The following is a 20,032-nucleotide window of genomic DNA, read 5'->3' on the forward strand; positions in this document are numbered from 1 at the left end:
CGTTGCCAGACACACCAAAGCTGGACACCTGGTCCAGGCCTCTGCGGGTCCTGCCTAGGCCCAAGTCTTTGCTGCGATTCTGGCTTCGCCGCACACCTCCGAGGCACCTGCTTCCACGTCGTAGACCGCCTGACTATTCGCTTCATGGGTTTGCCTGGCATCTCCGCTGCCAGCCTCCAGGCAGCCTGCATCTCTGTCGCCGCAGGCCTCCTAGACGCCTGCATCTCTGTCGCCGCAGACCTCCGGATCGTCTGCCTCTTCGCTGGCTACATCGCCACAGATCTCCGGATCGTCGGCCTCTTCGCTGGCTACATCGCTGCAGACCTCCACGGCTTCGCCGCCGACCGCTCAGAACTCTGTGGTACAGGTCTGGTCGCCCGCCAGAACTCTGTGCCTGCTGGGGACGACCTCCTGGTCGCCCGCCTGAACTCTTTTTTTTTTGTTTTTGTTTCTGTTTAGGTTTTTGGTTTTTGGCTCTGAACTCGGTTATGTACCTGCAGTGATTTTTGTGACGCTTTTGACGGTTTTGGAATAAAACCTCAAGATTAACTCATCATGCGGCTGCCAAGCTCTTTTCTGCACTTTGGTCCGATTCAAACACTTAACGTGATACCCACAGACTTCCCACTGAGGTGCCTTGATACAGCACTCTGGGAACAGCCTATTTGTTCAGAAATTTCTTTCTGTGTCTTACCCTCTTGCTTGAGGGTGTCAATAGTGGTCTTCTGGACAGCAGTCAGGTCGGCAGTCTTACCCATGATTGGGGTTTTGAGTGATGAACCAGGCTGACCTGAATAAAAGACCTGAAATATTTCAGTTAGTGTGCAATGAATCTAAAATATATGAATGTTAAATTTTCATCATGACATCATGGAAAATAATGAACTTCATCACAATATGCTAATATTTTGAGAAGGACCTGTAGATTTGTAAAACACATATGAATCAGACAATGCAGTTTCCACGAACCCTATCAGCAACTCATTGAAGATAAAGAATGAAAGCCACACTCCTCCACTCAATTCCAAGTTTAAAAACTAGATTACTGCCAAAAAATGACTTCTGTAAGACTCTGAACTGGATGAACAACTGGATTCTTAAGCTGAATTGATTTAACACGAGAAACATAAATACTCAACTGAAAGAGCCTGTGACTAATCATGAGTTGAAATGGGTTATTTTCCCTTCAGTGCTTCCCATCATATTTAGACTGTTAATCACTCCTGTACATGAAGAACACATCTTTATACTTAATCCACTTAATTAAAGAAAATCTAAAAGTGCCAGAAAGGGTAATTGAATTTAGGGCACTGTATTGCCATACTGTCATAATTGCCTTCTTTAATATAGCCTCCGCTGTAATCCTGCTGTCACTTTCTGGGTGGATGAGAGGATTAAAAGCAGTGAATTCCTGGTATACCAAACCTTCGTCGACAGCCACCTACTGTCTCCTCAATCAGGATTCCCCACCCTGCCCCAACAGCAGCAAGGAGAGAAGAAAGTCATAATCTTTGCTCTGCTGTATGAAAAGATATAAAGTGACAGGTAATTTTATCAATAAACCTGAACGAACTTCCTGTGACACAGCAGATTCAATGGGGGACATATTTTTAAACCATTTATAAAATTAAGCTCCCCTTAATTCATCAAATTCAATTTCCCCCCACCCTACTGGTGGGACTGCAGCACAGATCATCAATTAGTGGGCGTCTGGTATTTGTAGACTGCTTTAGCAGAAGCAGCTTTGAGCGACGTACACAAATCTCTGAAATGACACCGAGCAGCTGAGTAGCTTGTCATTTTTTTATGGCAATATGAGATATCAATCCACTTAAAAGCTGAGAACCAATAATAAAGTAGTAGTCAACAAGAAAATATGACTCCATCTGTAATGTAGTAATTATACTGATAGCATGTTATTTACATCCGACCAATATAGAACATTTTCCATTTCACACATAGTGATAATAGTAAGCAGGTTTTTAAAAGCAATTTTCATTATATATTTCTATATGCTCCATGTAAGCCCTTTCATTGGACTCTAGTGTGTCACTCCAAAAACTGCCGCCTACTGTACATTCAGTGAAAGTAAAAAAAACAAAAACAAATGTAAACAGATATGGTCAGTAGTCAGATGATGGAAATGAAAGAAAGGTCTGAGGAAATGAAGGGTCATCGCAATATTCAACAGAAATATTCTAGTTGCATAATTTCCACATATTGTGTAGCCCTACTAAGAAGAAATAGAATAAGTAGATTTAGTTTGAAAAGTAATGCCATTTGTGTTTGGTCGATTTGTAGGTGTTTGGGCTTTGTTTTTCCTTTGGGTTTGTTTTTAGAATCTCTTTATTATTATTTGCTGAGCCTTGCCTCTGATTTTTATTGTTTATGTTCTCCATGTGGTACTTTACTATTCAGTGAAGCATTTTTAGTTCTGTTATATCTGTTAGGTATTTCTTTTGGTAGTTGCAGTCATGTTTTGGTGTCTACTCTCAGCCACAGTCCACATATTCAGCTTCATTCAGTCCACCGGCTTCATGCCAATCAGTCTCCCTGTTTCCACCTGCTTTTTGCTCTATAAATACTTTTCAGTTGTATTTGCTCCTCGGTGGTGGATACTGCTTTATTCATGTTTGTTACGGCCCCTGGCCTCTTGAGGCTGTGCAGGGTCCTTTTCTTTTTCCTTTTTGTTATGCAGATTCAGCTGTGGGGGCACACCTTCCTGATTGGCTGCCTGGAGACAGCAGGAAAGCAGCCACACCATTGGACCAGCAGAGAATTGCAATCCAATCAGATGCTAATGAGGCCCACTGGCAACATGTAAAATGCTCCAGTGAACATTCTCTCAGTGGGGCAACTTGTAGGAAGAGGTTTAGTTCAGCTGCCCCCCACCTTTGGTGTTTGCAACTGCTTTGGGCAGTTTTGGAACATTTCTTGTCTTGTTTGTTCTGCCAAAGCAGTTTTAACTTTATTGTAGTTTGCTTCTCAAGCTAGAAGCTCATGGTTGGGAGGCTTGGTGCTTTCCTTTTGTGAATTTTCTTTTCCTTTTGGGTTGCTTGAACATACTTTGAATTGACTTGTTTGGACCCTTTGTAATTTACTTTGCACTTAATATTCCTCAGGCTGTTAGCCCTCTATGTTTTTTGTGTTACTTGGGTAAAATTGTGTTGTCTGCACTACACTCCAAAAACCACATCATGCTACGATTATTCTTTGTTTAACAGTCCTTCTTGTCAGTAAATTGCAAGAAAAAATGTATTTGTGGGTTGAGCAGCAGAGTTGAGTGTGTGAGTCGCACAATTTAATAATTTATTAATTTAACAATCTGGGACCTCAGTGACAACCATACACAGGCACAAGAACCTGGGACCTCCTCCTTATCCTGGTCAACAGGACTCTGACAGTCAGTATACTTATACAGTTTACTGTCAGTACTGGAGGCTGTTCAGTCCTCTAATCACAAACTCTGGAGATAGTCTTTAGGGAACACCACACTGTGGAGGGAAGCTTTGATATCTTGGAGAATACAGTTTGCTCTCTAAGACTATAGATATGGGTTTGCCACTAGCTGCAGAATATCAGATAGATATTTATTTGCATTAAGACTGTATCCAATGATAACATGCCTTGTTTCCAAGGGAGGAAGATGCCATCCCACAACATCACACTGCCTCCACCAAAAGCTGTTTGGCATTTGCAGAGAGATTTTAGTGAGTTGTTCAACCCAGATACTCAAGTCTGCTGCCCAACCCACAAATGCATTTTCTTTAGAACTGTGCAGCCATTACAAGAGAAATAAACATACTTTCAGTGGTATATGATTTATTTCCAACAAGCATTGTTACAACAAAAAAAGACCAAACCCTAAAATCCATACTTTTTGTGCAAATATTATACATAGTACTTGACATTTTCGAGTATCCATTTTATGTTGGGTGGAATTTGCAATTATTCTTCTGCCCATTAAAGTAAATATCATGCCTTAATGGCTGTATTTCACCTGGAATGTTATGGTATTATTTTTGAAAGTACTCCAACAGTGGTATGTTTCTGTAGTAAAGGGCTTGGTTTTGTCATTGTACTGTACCTTACAGTTTTACAGTAAGGATGCAGGGCAGTACATGACTTAAAACGATACAGGTAAGGTAGTGATTGAATCTATAAGTCAAATGAAAATGCTGATAGTGACAGGGCCTAGGATGGAGTGAGATATGTTAGATCTAGTGAAGGTGGAGTTTAAGTTACTGAGGGAGCTAAGGATGCCAAAATAGCTTAAAATTGGGAGGTTTTACCACCTGAAAGAGTTCAAAGATGAAAGAAAGCAAAGAATCAGATATTAAGAAACTTGTTCAATTGTAGGAGCCTTGGTTTTGTACAAACAGACCTTTGTAAAGGTTTGTATATCACCGAATTGAGAAATATAAATGCTTTTTACATTGTGCGAATACAAAGAGGACATGTGCATATCACAAAGACGATATAGTAAGGAATTTGTGCATATAATCCATAAGTCTAAATGTTTTAAGATGAGATATTAATGCATACTTCCTCAGCTTGTGGCTATATAAACAATACACAATACTCATACCCCGCTCATTCAATCAAATGCAGGTTAATACTTACCTGGCAAAACAACTTTTTGCAGGTGGACTGTTCTGTATTGTACAGTGCTTTGGTTCTGACTTTCTTCTGTTTGGCATCAGGGACAGTTGGAGCCTTTCTCTTTCTTTAAAATTTTTCCCAGGAAGAAACCAAAGAGATGCCATTCTTTGTATCAGTAAAAGTTTGCTACGCTTTGTCAAGACTAACATTGCTCAATTTCTTGTGCTGTTGAGGCTAGGCTTGAAGACAGGTCTCAGTGATGAGACTCACATCAACAATAGTTTTCTTGACTGCTAGTGAGGTACAGTGCCTTGAAAAGATAATTGTCCATTAGACACACATATCAGGCAAAGATAACCTAAGTAAACACAAAATGCAGTTTCCAATTATAATGTCGTTTATTAAAGAAAAATGCTCTCTAAACCTACCTGGCCTATGTGAAAAAGTAATTTTCCCTTTGTTAAGCCATACCTTTTTTTTTTCATTGGCCACAACTTTCCGTTTCAGTACCCCCACCCTGGCCTGATTATGTTTTAACTGTAGAATCAATAAAAACATGGAAACAGATCTTGACAAGATGAAGTAGGCCATGAAGTAGTTTCCATTTTTCACAAAAGGAAACAACTTGAAGCAGTGGTGAACCTTACCTAGAGTAGCCACAGAATTACCATAAGAGCTCACTGTCAGACATGCTTTTTCTGCTTCTTTCAAGGCTTTATCACACCATTGCATATTTTAAAGTACTGCCAAAAGTGCACAAACATCTGTGTGACACTGATGTATTTTTTTCTTTTGGGCATTGAGAATCAGCACTTAAACATACATCTAAAGAGGCTTTTCTTTTAATTCTGCCAGTTTAATGCATTCAGTTGGCTTTAGTCTGTGATCCCTAATCAGTGGTGGTTAAGTGCGTGAAGCCCAGTCATTACATAGAAATCTGTGTAAAAGCAGTCTGTTAGGTATGTATTCCTTTTCTTTTCAAAGTGTGTGAAAGCTGTTCAAGAGATGTAGTGTGTCTCCAATGTAAGAGAGGACTTAGGAGTGTTAACAATCATAACGACATTGTGCAGAGCAATGGTCAAAGATCTTTCTCTCCGTATGCTCCAAAGTTATGAAATGCTATAGGGGAAGACTAGTGCTATCCTATTTGCAAAAGAGGTTGTACAGCCTTCTAGCCTCAACTTAGACGTTTTGGAACTAATGACTTTGCAAACAGAGTTTCTTAAGGTAGGCGACTGTGGCTCGGTGGGAAGAGAAGTCATCTTTGCCATCCAGAAGTTCCAATCCAGCTTCCTCCTGCCACATGTTGATGTGCCCCTTGGTGAGACACTTAATCTCAAGTTGTGTATCAGTGTATGAATCTTAGTGCGATTGGGTTAATGTGGCTCTAGCTCTGTAAATCGCTTTGATTTGTTGGTATGATTGTAAAAAATTCAGTTTATTTACCAATAATGTGAGATCTGAAGTATTCAAATTAAAGGTTAGATTTTGCAAACATTTTCAGTGGGGTAATACGCTAATATAGTGACATAATTTTTTGAAGGCCATTTTCACACATATTTACCACGCATACTAATTAATGAGAAGGGTGCTGTACATTTATGTCCCTATATTTAGGGAGGCCAGTGGCTCTGAATTCACACACACCTCTGAAATGTAAACAAAGTCAAATTTGCTTTTCATTCAACTGCATCTGCCAACATCTGCAAGATGTGTTCTTCCTTTCAACTGTTGTTCTTGGTGCATAGTGATTTCCCACTGGATGCTCTGCTTTCCTGAGAAAATCAGCGATGGCAGGAGCGAACAGAGACCTGCTGCATTTTCAGTTTTATATCCTCTACTCACCAACTGTCACATTCTCTTTTTCACTCTGCCAGATGCTAAGTACTCAGAGGGGGACATATACAGTGAATATAAAAAGTCTACATACCCCTATAAAATGAAATATTTTTGTGATGTAAAACATGAAACCGAGATTAATCCTTTCAGAACTTCTTCCACTTTTAATGTACAATTTATCCTATTCAGGTCAGGTGTCATTGCAGAATGTTTTGACATTTACATCATTTAGCTAATGCCATAGTTCGCAACAAAGCTACAACGGATTGAAGTGCACACAAAACTATCATTCATGAGAAGATTACAAAAACAAAACCTGTGGTATTTTATGTGTTGAGGTAGAGTCGACCACAAAGCAAACAGGAGGATGGCAGTCTAATAAGAAAATATGTTGATTGAAGAGCAACTCACAAGAACACAGACGGAACAACAACAGGAAGTTTACACATTGGCAAGGAAGAGAGATACAGTGGAGAAGGGACTTGGCAGCAGGTGGATCTGACGAGGAGTAACCGAAATTGGAAAGCTTCTAAATGATTGGTAAAACCAGGACCCGGTTATTTTAATCCTCAGAATGCACTGAAGCTGTGAGGGAAGGAGGAGCTGAGTAAACCCGACTAATGACACGGAGGTATGGAAACAATGCAAGGAAACATAAAGGAACAACTGATAAACATGGAATAACCAGACGTACAATTAAACAAAACAAACACTGTCAAAACATATATAAATATCAAAAGCAAATGCATAACTCAAATTAAAATAACTAGAAAAACAGACAAAACCAAAATCAAAGTCCACTGGATCTTGGTATATATACACGGTCACACATTTTTTAAGTTTTCCAAAACTGATAAAGACAAAACCAGAACAGGTCAGGGAGGCTGCCAAGAGCCAGACAGTAACATTTAGGAGCTGCACAAATTTTTGGCTAATACTACTTCTGTTCTACATGTGACAATAATGCTCAGTATTCTCCATATGTCTGAACTGGTGTTATGGTGTAATGGAGCGAAACTTGAGTTTTTGGCACTAATTCTGAAAGATGAATCACCAAAGGAACACCATAATAACAGTGAAACATGGTAGTAGAAGCATCATAATTAGAGGTTAATTTTTTCCAGGTATAATTTAAAATCTAAAGGTGATTTAACAAAGTATTAGTTTCAGGTTGTGCAAACCCGTGCAACAAGTTTGACACTGATTTTTATTTTTCATATATTTCCCTCTGACAGATTTGTTTGTGTTTGGTTTAATTGTTCAGGGTAAGCGTCACACTAAAGGTGGAAAAAGTTTGCAAGTTGTTTATCATGGTCTCTTTTTTAAATCCCCAAAACCTGGTATTTTAACAGGGATGTTAAACTTTTAAGATCCGCTGTAACTTTTCACATCTTACTTCCTTTGAAAGTCTTAACACAGACAGAAGAATGTGTCTTACAGTATACTCAAAATTTGAATGCGATGCGTTTAGTAACACACGATGCTCCTAAATACACACCAAACCTCCTTTAGGCATTTGCAAAAGAAATGTTGGTGGTATTAGATCAAAAGTAAAATTGGATACTATACCTTTAAAATGGTTTTTCAGTTCAAAAGACCTCTAGAGATTTAGTACCATCAAGTGATTTGTCACATACTGCAGGACCTGCAGAAACTATTCTTTAATCCCAAGAGTCTGTGGGAATTGCACAGGAAACCTGGAGAGAAAGAGATATGTTGTGCTGTGACAAGGACACACTTCTACACACTGACAGAAACCCCACACTGTGGGAGAGCTGACTGTGGAAGTAAGCGAGCACAGTTCTCTACTCCTTCGGAGCATTCCCTCGTGACCTGTAAGCTGGCCGAGGGAGAGCGCATGCTTAGCAACATCTCATCTCGATACTTCTCCATGTCAACAGGGTGAGGATCCCTTTAGGCTTGATGATTTCTAATATGGTGTGCAGCACAGAGGAATAGTGCCAGAGATGTAAATACTTTGAGGAATAGAGGTCCAACAAGGAACAACAAGGAAATTGTGTAATTTATCTGTCAGGCTTTTGTTTCAGGAGCTTTTGGAACAATTAGGATTGTGTCATGGGGTCCAGTACCACATCATAGACCCAATGTATAACATTAACAGCCAAATATTTTAAGGTATGTTTCCACCAGCTTTCCCTTGGAGATAAAAAATATTTTTTGCAAAACACCTCAAATTAAGTTAGATTAGATAAATTGTGCCTAAATACCAACATTCCTGCCTTGCCACACATTTTCAATAAGATTTAGTTCCACTAGGAACTAGACCGTTCTTCAGTTCTTGCCCATCGTTTTAAAAAGAATAGCTTAAGTCAGATTGCATGAAGAGTGTCAGTCAATTTCAAAATCTCAACACAGGATTTTAATATACACCATGCCATTTTTATTTATCTATTTATTTTTTTACCGTGTCCTGTCCGGCAGAGTATCGCTCAGAATTGTTGTCTGAGTGCCAAGAAATTGCCCAACAGATTTACTTTCACAAGCAGAGCATCACAGCTAATGCTTTAAAGCTCTGCTTGATATTTATAAAAGAAACTTTATTATAAACTTCTTTGGGAATATTTCAATTGTTATGGACACGGAGACTGAAATAAAAAGGAAAAAAGAAGCTCAAAAAAGAGAGAGATGGGGGAAAAAGGGGAGAAAAGGAGGAAAGAGTGGAGGAGAGAAAGAAGGATGAAGAGAATACAAGATTACACCCTGCTTGCTTATACACCTGAAGCTGTTTTTTTTTTTTTAACAAAATAGTACACGGTAATTCTGAATGTAAAATGTACTTAGTGAGAGGTGCAGCCCAATATAGAACATCTGTGTATCTGTCAACACCTGAAGCTTAACACCTGTGAGTATGGGTGTGGATGCGCATTTGTATACAAGGTTGGACACTGAGGAGATCCGAGCCACAGACATCTAAAGGCCCCCCAAAGCACAGGAACCCCAGTAGAACCACCGCCGGGACTACCGCAACCCCCCCAGAGAAGAGCAGTGGAGAGTCCCAGCAGCGACAGTGCAGAAGCCCCAGGGAGCCGCAGCGATGAGCCCACAGGCCCCGCCGGCAGCCGTCCACACCCAAGCAGATCCAGCCATGGACCCAGAGGCCACCCCCCAAGCAGAGGCCCGACAGAGCCCACGGGGCCAGGCCCCGGCAAGCAGCCACCGGGAGTGAGCCAGCACACACCAAAGCACCAGGCCCCGGACACCGAGAACCACAAGTACACCAGCGGGCAGAGACTCCAACCACCGGCAGGCGGTGTGGCGGGGAGGAAGCTGATCCAGGAGAGGGAGCAGTCCAAGACCCCACTTGTCGCAAAAAAAACAAAACAAAAAAAAAACAGGCACACACAGTCACAATCACCCACTCCCACCCTCATGCATACACATAAAATCACTCACACCCAACGTAAGGATAAACAACAATGGACATCATACACTCACTCACACTCCCCATGCATACTCTATACTCCCAGGTCCAGGCGCCGGGACCCCCTAGGGGCAACCGGACCCAGGAGGTGGTCCCCTTCCCTCCTGAGGCAGAGGCAGGCAGACAGCGCCGGTACTGCCCAGACCCGGGTGACCCCGGCCCGGCTCCTGCCCCCACGCCACAAACCCAATCCCCAACAACCCCCATCCACCTCCGGAGAGGGGGCTATGTACAAAAGAGGGGTCCACATGGCCCAAAGCAACCCGCCAACTGGATCTGCCCCAGGACGGAGCAGTCCCTATCCCCCAACGAGCTCTGATCCCATCCCCATGAGTCTCCCACCCCCAGTGAACCCCAACAAGAACCTCCCCACAGTGCCACCCCCAACAAGGACACCAATATCAAACACATCCCCCCGAACACAAACGGCACGAATCCCCACCCCCACAGGGGCACACCCCCACAGGTGAACTCCGTGGCCGAGAAGCCGATGAAGCCACACCCAAACAGCGCAAGCTCCACACACAGCCCCGCTCTAAAAACCCCCGCCGCACCCCGCTCCCCCACCACACAGCGCACCGCAACGGCAAGGCAATGGTCCCGCGCACCCCGCCCACTGGCACAACAGGGCAGACACCACCCAGCACTGCACCCACAACCGGACCCCCGACCCCGCACCATGACAGGACAAACTCATCCACCAAGAGGTCCCAGGCCAGCGGCAGGCACCCAGGGGCCAGTGGCCCCACCACACCCTCCTCAGCAACAAAAAACACAACATCACTGCCACTACAACGACCGCCCAGGGAGAAACACTATCCAGCTGAGCTCCGCCCAGCCGATCCAAACGTCACTGACCCCACGCCCTAGAAGTGGACACAAACCCTCCACCCACAGGCCGCAGCCCCTCCACGCCACCCCCCAGCCCACCGCCCCGATACCCCCTCGGACAAGACAGCCAGCAGAGCAGCACACCTCCAAGCCCGCCCAACCCCCCCAGACAGCGCCAGCAGCCCCAGCCCACCAGTCCATGAGAGGGATACATGCACCGGCCGGGGACCTGGGCCATGCAGGCCAACCGCTCCAGGCCAAGCACAACCCGCCAGCCACCCTGGTGCAGTCACAAGACATGCTCCGCCGCCCCACCCGCCCGACCGCCAACCGCAGCCCAGCGCCCGACTCCAAGCCAGGACCACAAAAGGAAGCAGTGGAAAAAAGTCTACGGCGGCCCCCAGTTACCGGGCACCTCACCCCCAAACCCCGGGGGTGCCCCAGCCCGCCAGCCACCCGCACCCCTGCATGGCACACCACGGGCACGCGGTGCGCCATACGGGGGTGCGGGTGGCCCGCATAGCCACCAAGCAGTCCACCCGGCCAGCCCCTCCATCAAAGCGGGGCCACATCCCAATCAACGCCGGCTAAGACCCCCCTGCCGGAGCCCGGCACCCCCCCAGCCGGCAGACCCTGGCCCAAAGCCAGGGGCCGAGATCCAAGGGAACCCAAGCGATCCCGAGAGAGCCGAAACGCCAGCCCAGCACCAGACAATCCCCAAGACCCGATCCCCAATCCCAGCCCAGACCCGACTAGAGGGCCCACTCCCTCTCCCGGCCTCCAACCACAGATGGGAAATAGCAAACGGGGGTGTGAAAAGACCCCAAGCCTGCCTCCGCCAGCTCAAATGTGGTGTTGATGCGTGATGTTGTAGCGTGCATTAAAAAAAAAACGGTGGGGAAGAGGGTCTGCCACCCCTCTGAACCCTCAATGTCTACATGCAATTATACCCTTAGAGGTGAGCGCAGGCACCAGAGGTTAGGCTACTAGGATATCCTCCCACTTGATGCCATTGAGTGCGCCCACCCCCAAGACCCTACATGTGAATGTCATGAAAATGTTATAAGTGAGAGTGTCTAAGTTGTACAATAAAATTGGGGCACCGGCTGCCATGGGACCGCAGAGATGGAAAACCCTTGCGGCACTCCGATGGCACACCCGCACCCCAAGGCCCTCCATGAGTGGTATTGTGATGGAGCTGGCAGATACACCATGCCATTTTAACACATGTAAATGCTTTGATCTAAGTCCTTCTATTTTAGATCTGAGTGTATGTTTATGGTTGTTGCCTGGTGAAACATAAAACTCCACCTAGTATCAAGTTTTTTGCAGCTTCTAAGAGGTTTTATATGAGAATTGACCGTTATTCAGTTCCATCCTTTGGCCAGCTTTGATGTCACTGCAGAAGAAAAGCATTCCCCCCATCACGATGCTGCTACCACCATGTTTCACCAGGAGCCGGGGTTTTCAGGTTGATGTGCAATGTTAGTTTTCTGCTACACATAGCATTTTGCAGGCCAAAAAGTTCAATTTGGTCTCATCTGAACAGAGCTTTTTCTTCAGCATGTTTGACATGTCCCCCACATGTCATGATTATGTTGTGTTTAGCTGTTTGGGCTGTCCTCTCCTGCTCCTTTCTCCCTGTCATGTTGTACACATCGGAGGCGGGGCTACCCTCCAGTGCTTCCTTGCTGTTTTGCTGAATTAACTGACTTTAGTCATTCCATTTCAACACCTGGCTGTCAATGACAGTAGTGGAAATCAAGGTCTATCTTCATGTTCTTCAAGAAACTTACCTAGTGTGTCCCTGTTTTTCTAGGAAAGTTTCAAGATGGTGCAATTCACCTTCATCTTCAAAATCAACGTGGATAGGAAAGAACCTTCAAACCACTCACAATAACCAAACTGCTCATAGCATAAGTCAATCAACTCAGAATCCTTCAAGTACCAGTGACCTCCTACAAAATAAGAAAATCTCATAGTGCAACAATCTCCTAGTGCAAAGTTTAACATGGCCTCTTCACTTCCTAGATTCCACCTGGGAATGTAAGTGTTTCAAGACAATGACATAATTTTAACTTTCACAACTGTCTCTCATTGTGTGTCTGTATTTGGTTCTGAATGAATGCTTACAAAACATGGTTTTGCCAAACAAATGGTTTTCTTTTTCCCACTCTTCCATGAATGCCAGATTTGTGGAGAGTCCCACTAATACTTGTCCTGTTAACAACTTTTGTCACCTGAGTTGTGGAACTTTTCAGCTCCCTCAGAGATACCATTGACCTCTTGGCTGCTTTTCTGAATAATGCTCTCTTTTCCTGGCTAGTCAATTTGGGGGAATGATGTATAATCACACAAAAGTGGACTATATTTGCTTATCTGGAGTTTTTTTTGTGTAAAACATGTTTTATTATTCTTCCACTTTGCATTTATTCAGCAGTTTCTCTTGAAACGTCGTGTCAAATTCCAGCAAATTGCACAGAATTATTGCTGCCATGTGACAAGAAGGCACTGGACATATTATTTGCAAGAGTGTAGCATTCAGATTCGGAGTATGTCGAACTTGGCTTGGATTGAGTCCCATCCTGGGTGTTATATACATCTCATCACAGCTCATCTGCATCTCTGCATATAACAACGAATCAGGACCGGCAAACAGTCTGAATCACTGGGTGCTTCTTTTTTTATGAAAATTAATGAATAACAATTTCTTCCTTCTCCCCAGAGCTATCACATTCTGCCATCCTTTCACAACACCCACAACTTCATTGTGGCCAACTGCTCTCCAAGTGCCACATGGTGAAAACTGAATCAATCTCCCACTATTGTAAGACTGTAGCAAGATGTTATCTTTATGTTTGACATTCAAAACCATGATTTTTTCCTGTTTTGCTTATAGAAGACATGGATAATGCCTTCCACTATTACACTGTTACTTGGTCAAAACATGTATTGCAAATATTTTGACGATCAACAGATTCTCTCATAACAGTTTTAGGCAACATGTAATTATTGTCTATTGGTCAAATAGACTAATATTAATTAATTAACTAATATTTTGTTAAATTTCCCTTTAAGAGTTAAGTAAAATAATCAGCTTTTCTAGTAAAGATGCCTAAGGGAAGGACAGTTTTTAAAACCATTATGATTGCATTTGTGGATCTTTATTAAAGTACATTGAAATTTCTCTGTGTAAGTTATGGTACCTTTACAAATTAATTTTTTGCAAAAAATATGCATCCAACAAATGAACCAACAAGGAGTATAAAAATTCGGTAATAAAGGAGCATCCACCAAAAATGATGGTTTTTCCTATTATTTTGGAATAAACATCTGACTTGTTACTGCTGCCATTCAGGTAGCTGATCTATAGCACAAATTGTTAACTTGTAAAATACTCAACATTATTAAGTGAAGCAGTGTAAAACAGCTGATCACTAAGGTATCTATTCAAGTTTGGAAGTTTTATTTTGAAGAGTACATGTGAGCTTTATTTTGAAAGGCTAAATACTTTTACATCATGGGTTAAGTTTTCCTATTCCACTGAATGTTAAGTGTGCAATAATTGAACCTAAGAATGAATGATTTCTGTATTTTTGAAGAATATATGTACACTTTATGTTGAAAGTATTTTTTAGGCCAATTAGGTAGGAGTCTTTTATTTTGGTAACTTTGTTTTGAGGCCCACCTTAAACGTCTTTTTCTTTATTGGCTTAATCCCACCAGGAATGTGGATTCTTCTTTGAACTTCCTAGACCTAAATCTAATTGAGATTTTTTGGCAAGACATAACAATTCATGTTTACACTCTTCATCCAGTCTAACTGAGCTTGACCTATTAACCATATTCCATATCTAATAGAAATACGATGTTGTTTTTAAGGTATTAAATACTGAGGTACATTTATGCCAGACTTTTCAGATTTATTTTATTACAAATGTAAAAGATTATTTGTCAATTCATATTTATGAGCTTCTGTATGTTGGTCTCTCATTAAAAAAGACCTGCTAAAATATATCAGCTTTATTGATTTTTGGACCACATGTAAAAAGTTCAATGCGGTTTTTAAATGTCCTTGCATTGTTCTGTATATGTATAAAAAGCAATGTAAATGTATAAACAAAAGAGAATCAACTAAGCTAGCTGGATTCAAAGTCAATCTAAAATCACCGTTTAGACACAAAGTCACCAGCGGAGTGGATTAGTGAGTGAGGTAACAGCTCTGCTGCAGGCAAGAAAAAAGCTGAGATGTTCAACTTTCCTGCTCCAAGTGCTGTCTTGCAGCTTTCCACTTATCATGGCTCTGGTCAACCTGCTCTGCTCCAGCTGCCAAAGCCCCTATAATGCTCAGTGAACCTCTGGTTAAATAAACTTCTCTCCTGGGAGAACAGTGGCCTCGCCCTTCCAGAAATAAAAAGCTGTGCTGGCTTGTGCACAAACTGGATAAAGAGAAGGTTTAAAGAGCTGATTAGAAGGGAGGAATATGTGTCCCAATTTGACACTGTTTCAAGCCAGTGAAGTTAAAGTTCAAGAATCTTTATTATACCCTAAGGGCAATTGATTTCACAACAACACTTCAAAAGCAAAAACAACTCATGTGTCAGCCATCTGCTAAAAATCACAACAACTCATTTAAATGATCTAAGAGCTGCACGAACAAATGAGGTTTTGCGTCCTGGCAGCAGATATCTGCGCCCGTATGGAAGGAGCTTGAACTCATGGTGCAGCGGCTTATCCAGATCCTCCAGGATCGTTCTGGCTTTATTGGCAGATGATGTTTAAAATTAATAAACACTCAATAAAACAAGAATCAAACATTTGCATAAAAAAGAATTCACAATAAATCCAAAGTATATATTCACTGATGAGGCCAATGGTCAACACCATAAAAATACTGCAGCTTCCTGGCTAAAATAGGTGGTTGTTGACCGTTAAAAGCTTATGAGAAATCAATAAAAATGTCTTACAAATGTTTTTGAGCCATCTAGATACCTTAAAATCATGTTTATTATAGTTCCTGATGCATTTTCCATCCCTTCACCGGACCTTAAGCAAGTTGACGTGGGTCTGAAAGACTCCACTCTCTGCAAGAAGATGTTTGTCCTTTTAAAATATTAGGTATTTATGTGAATATTTGTTGATTATGGTGTGCTGCTAGAACTGTTTGATCAGTTCTGTTAGATGTGATGAGCTAAAAATAGTTTATTTGATGCAAACAAAAAAAAAAAAAATCTGGGGCACCAGGGTTTGTTGCTGATTCCCATGACAACTTCGAGTTTCTGTTTGAAGATCAATGCTGCATAGAGCAGACATGCCGCAATGATTGGGTTTGTTTGCATACCTCTACCAAAAGGCTGAAAAGCCTGCTGAACTTGAACAACACAGTATTTAAGTCGTAATTTTCCCAGTGTCCCATCACTGCTGCTTTATAATCCCAAAAGGACTTATGTGCAAAAATGGAAATGCTGATATAAGCTCTGAAGCAGACGTGATTTCCTCATGAATTTATTTACTTTCTTTAAAGGAATGGCAATGTTTCATTTTGCACCAGCACTCTGATCATGGTTGCAGATGTAAATGAGAGTGAAAACCTTTTTTTCTCAGAAGTACTGCTGCTTCGCCACCTGGGGTTTTATAGACAGTTAAAATTATTTATCCAGCTACATTTCTTATAACATACTTTGTATTTTTAGTATTTAAGTCATTGTTTTCCCAGTGAGCAAACATACTGTATACTGCAGAATCTAACAAAGGAAAGCTTGATCTTTCTTTAAATAATTGAAAAAAATCATCTATTTAATTTGAATGCAAAAAATAAAAAAACATGGTGGTCAGTGTCAAATTAACATCCCCAATAATTATTATAAAATAAATGGAAATTACACATTATTCTTTGTATAAACCTTCCATAAATTTATCAGAAACTGTGTATATAAATGTGCTGTAACACAGATTCACTTTTAAGTTATTCACTCTTCAAAAAAGAAAAAGAAAAACTTGACCATGCCATTCAAGTAAGGGATATGTGTTATCTTGATAAATCCACAAAGAACAACAAGAAAATAGCTACTTACATAAATTTGCCAGTACATATAATGGGAGCAAAAATCCAAAATTTCGTAACACCTCGGACGAGGCTGAACGCAAATGTATCTGAACTTCTTTCACATTTAGGTGGCTGATAAAGGAGAAAGAGAAAAATCTTTAAACCTCACTATGGGAAAACTACAGTAAAGAGTGGGGTCAACAAGTCTTTATTACAATAATTTAACAATGTTAATGCTTTTGTACACATCTTTAGCAGAGGTGGTTATAATTGTGGACTATGAAAGGGACATATCATTTCTGCTTGGTTTGAGAAATGAAAGTATAGGATTTTGTGACATTTATCTTGTATAGTTAAATATAAACAGAACGATAACCCAGTTGCATAAGCGTGTACATCCTTTAGTTATAAGTTTGACACGGGTTTAATGTTCAGTATCTTTTGGTAGTCTAAGCACCACACACCTTGGCTTTGCCCACTGCACCTTGCAAAAGTTCTTCAGATCTTTTAGATTTTGATGAGATCTCTTGTCCACCACCCTCTTCAGGTTACCTGTTAGACTGACTTCTGGATTCTGGCAAGGCCTGTGCAAAATGGTATTATTTGTTATGCATATAATAATATAATTTCTATACTTGTAAAAGTTAGCAAAATTAGAAATGCCAACTATAATTTTTTTTTTTTTTTTTTTTCTCAGACGAAGTATGCTGCTATTGTTCATTTATACAGGCATTCATAGTGTTGCCTAATTATGCAACCCAACACATTTATGTAATGTCTTTCTAATGGGTAGTTCAGTGCCTCTCAGGCCAAAAAGGATAGCTGCTTTAGTTTGTTTAGTACATCTCTTTGTGAATGAAAGTATGCTCAGACTAAGGGGACAAGAAGAGCCTTTTAGACATGAAAAACAGTATTTTAAACAAATTACCGACCATCAAGCTTTTAACTCATGGACTGTTTAAAGCTAATGCTCATTTGCATTCTCAAATGGAGGCTATGCAAATGATTATTATCAGAACCTGTAAAATACATGAATAAATAAATAATTATCCCTATCTGAAACCACAGAGTTATTTTAGTAAATACCCTCTCAGAGTGGAGGGGATTTATGCATTGAAAGTCCGCTTGCTGTACTTGCAGATTTCTCATCGCCTGGCATCATTCAGTGCGTGGCGGTATTGAGAGATGGAAGTGGGAGAAGTATGCTGTTTATTTCAACCATCTGTGTCTGGCCTGAGAATTCCCTTTAATAAATTTTTTTGGGCAGTGCACAGAAAGAAAATGTCTCGGCTTGCAAGCAGATCTGTGTCAAGGAAGTGAAGCACTCATGATTTAACTCGTGAGAGCAAAAAATCAATTTCCTTTTTCAAGTCAAAAATTAAAAATCTCTTTGATATGGTGGTGGCCCTCATGGAAAAAATAATAAATTATGAATGTCTCTGCTGTGCTTTGGGACTGAATATTTTATCATACATTTTGTAGCAGCTAATACAAAACTGATGAAATGCATTTTGAAGATGTAAAATAAAAATGTCACAGGGACACTGCAACGCGTGTGAAAGCCTGGGAGTAGGATGTTAAACAGAAGCTTTAGGATACAGTGCCTGGAAAATGGTTTCATATCCTTTGAAAGTTTTTATATTTTGTTACATCAAAATGGGATTTCATGAGATAGACTAACTCAAAGCATAAAACAACTAAAGTGGAAGGAAAATAGATGGTTCTCACATTTTTTCACACAAACTGGCCCTATCAAAGTCCAGGCCTAAATCAATTAAAACTTGACAATTGCTGTTCACACACGCCGCTGCCCCACCCCATCTGACTGAGTCACGATTTTGCAAAGAAGAATGGGTAAAAATGTTTGTCTTAAGTTGTGAAAAGCTGGTAGAGACATACCTCACAATACTTGTAGCCTTAATCACACCTCTCCTGCCTCTGTCTTTCCCTCTGTGTGTCATTTTCATTTTCATATTCATTATGATCTTGATCACTTGTTTTATTGTCCTCTTTCTTTTCCTGTCCTATCAATTGATTTTGGGAGATCAATCATAAATTGTTCAATATTTAGAAAAGAATTAGCATAAATCCTTCTATGTTGAAAAAGATAATTAATTTACCATTCTGTCTTGATGGATATAGTCTGGCATCGGGTTTTCCTTAGGATATAATTGAATTGCCTGAGAAAAGGATGACAGATTGGACTTGAACTAATACCACTATTAAAAAACTTAAATTAGATTTTTAAAATCTAATCATTTAAAGAACTTTAAAATCCCATATCTGCACAACCTGAACAAGAATACTGAGAGCACTGAAGTTGGAGTCAGCCTCTCCATAAAATGACATGAGTTAATTCTATTCCACATCTTTTAAATTTAACAATGATTTTCTTAGATTTCATATGTTTCTGTAGATGATGTAAGAACATGTTTTCAATAAATGAATGGCCAGTTATCATCTTTTTTATGTTCTTATTTGATTAATAATATCATTTGTATAGGTCGGGACTGTTCAAACTAGTCAGATGAAAGCCATTTTGAAAACCATGTATCATTTTCCTTAAAATTCACACTATGCACCACTGAGGATTAATGAGTATTTACAACCAGATGATTGAAAGTTTTCAACTCACTTGGTGAGATTAGTTCTTTCAGATTCTGCCGATTTTGACAGATCATGCTTTCCCCCTTAACTTAATATGGGGCCTTAGGAGAGTCCATAGGAACAAGTTATGAGAAAGAACAAGACCATGCACTTTGTTTTGGAAGATCCATTGTAACAATCCAAGATACAGTCAAACTGTTTGAATAAGCAAGTGGATACTGTGCAAATAACAACAGATGCACAACAGATGCACGAATCAGGCACACTTTCTGTCAACAAAACAGCTGTAACTGTGTGGGGTCTAGGAAGCAGAAAACAGAAGAGGGCGCTCTTGTACGTTTTTTGAATTGCGGAGAGACACCACACACGTTGTTCCCACTCAGTTACACTGAGAGTCGTTTATCTGGGCTGTAAATATTTTATCTCCTTTGAAATTAAATGTCCAAAAACATTGCTGGAAAATGTAAATCTGGCAATATTTCATTTGGGCAACCCGGATGTGATTTATTGAAATAAGTTTAAAGCAGATCGAGTCAAGCTGCAAGCCATATTTATGTAGTAATTATGGCACAAAGATGGATGCAGCTCTAGCTGCGAAATTCCGAAAACTTTACCTTTGATACATAACCAAGTTTGCACATTTTATTGCAACGTCAAGGCCTTCG

Source organism: Girardinichthys multiradiatus, chromosome 11 (genome assembly GCF_021462225.1).
Source record: "Girardinichthys multiradiatus isolate DD_20200921_A chromosome 11, DD_fGirMul_XY1, whole genome shotgun sequence".
NCBI lineage: Eukaryota > Metazoa > Chordata > Actinopteri > Cyprinodontiformes > Goodeidae > Girardinichthys > Girardinichthys multiradiatus.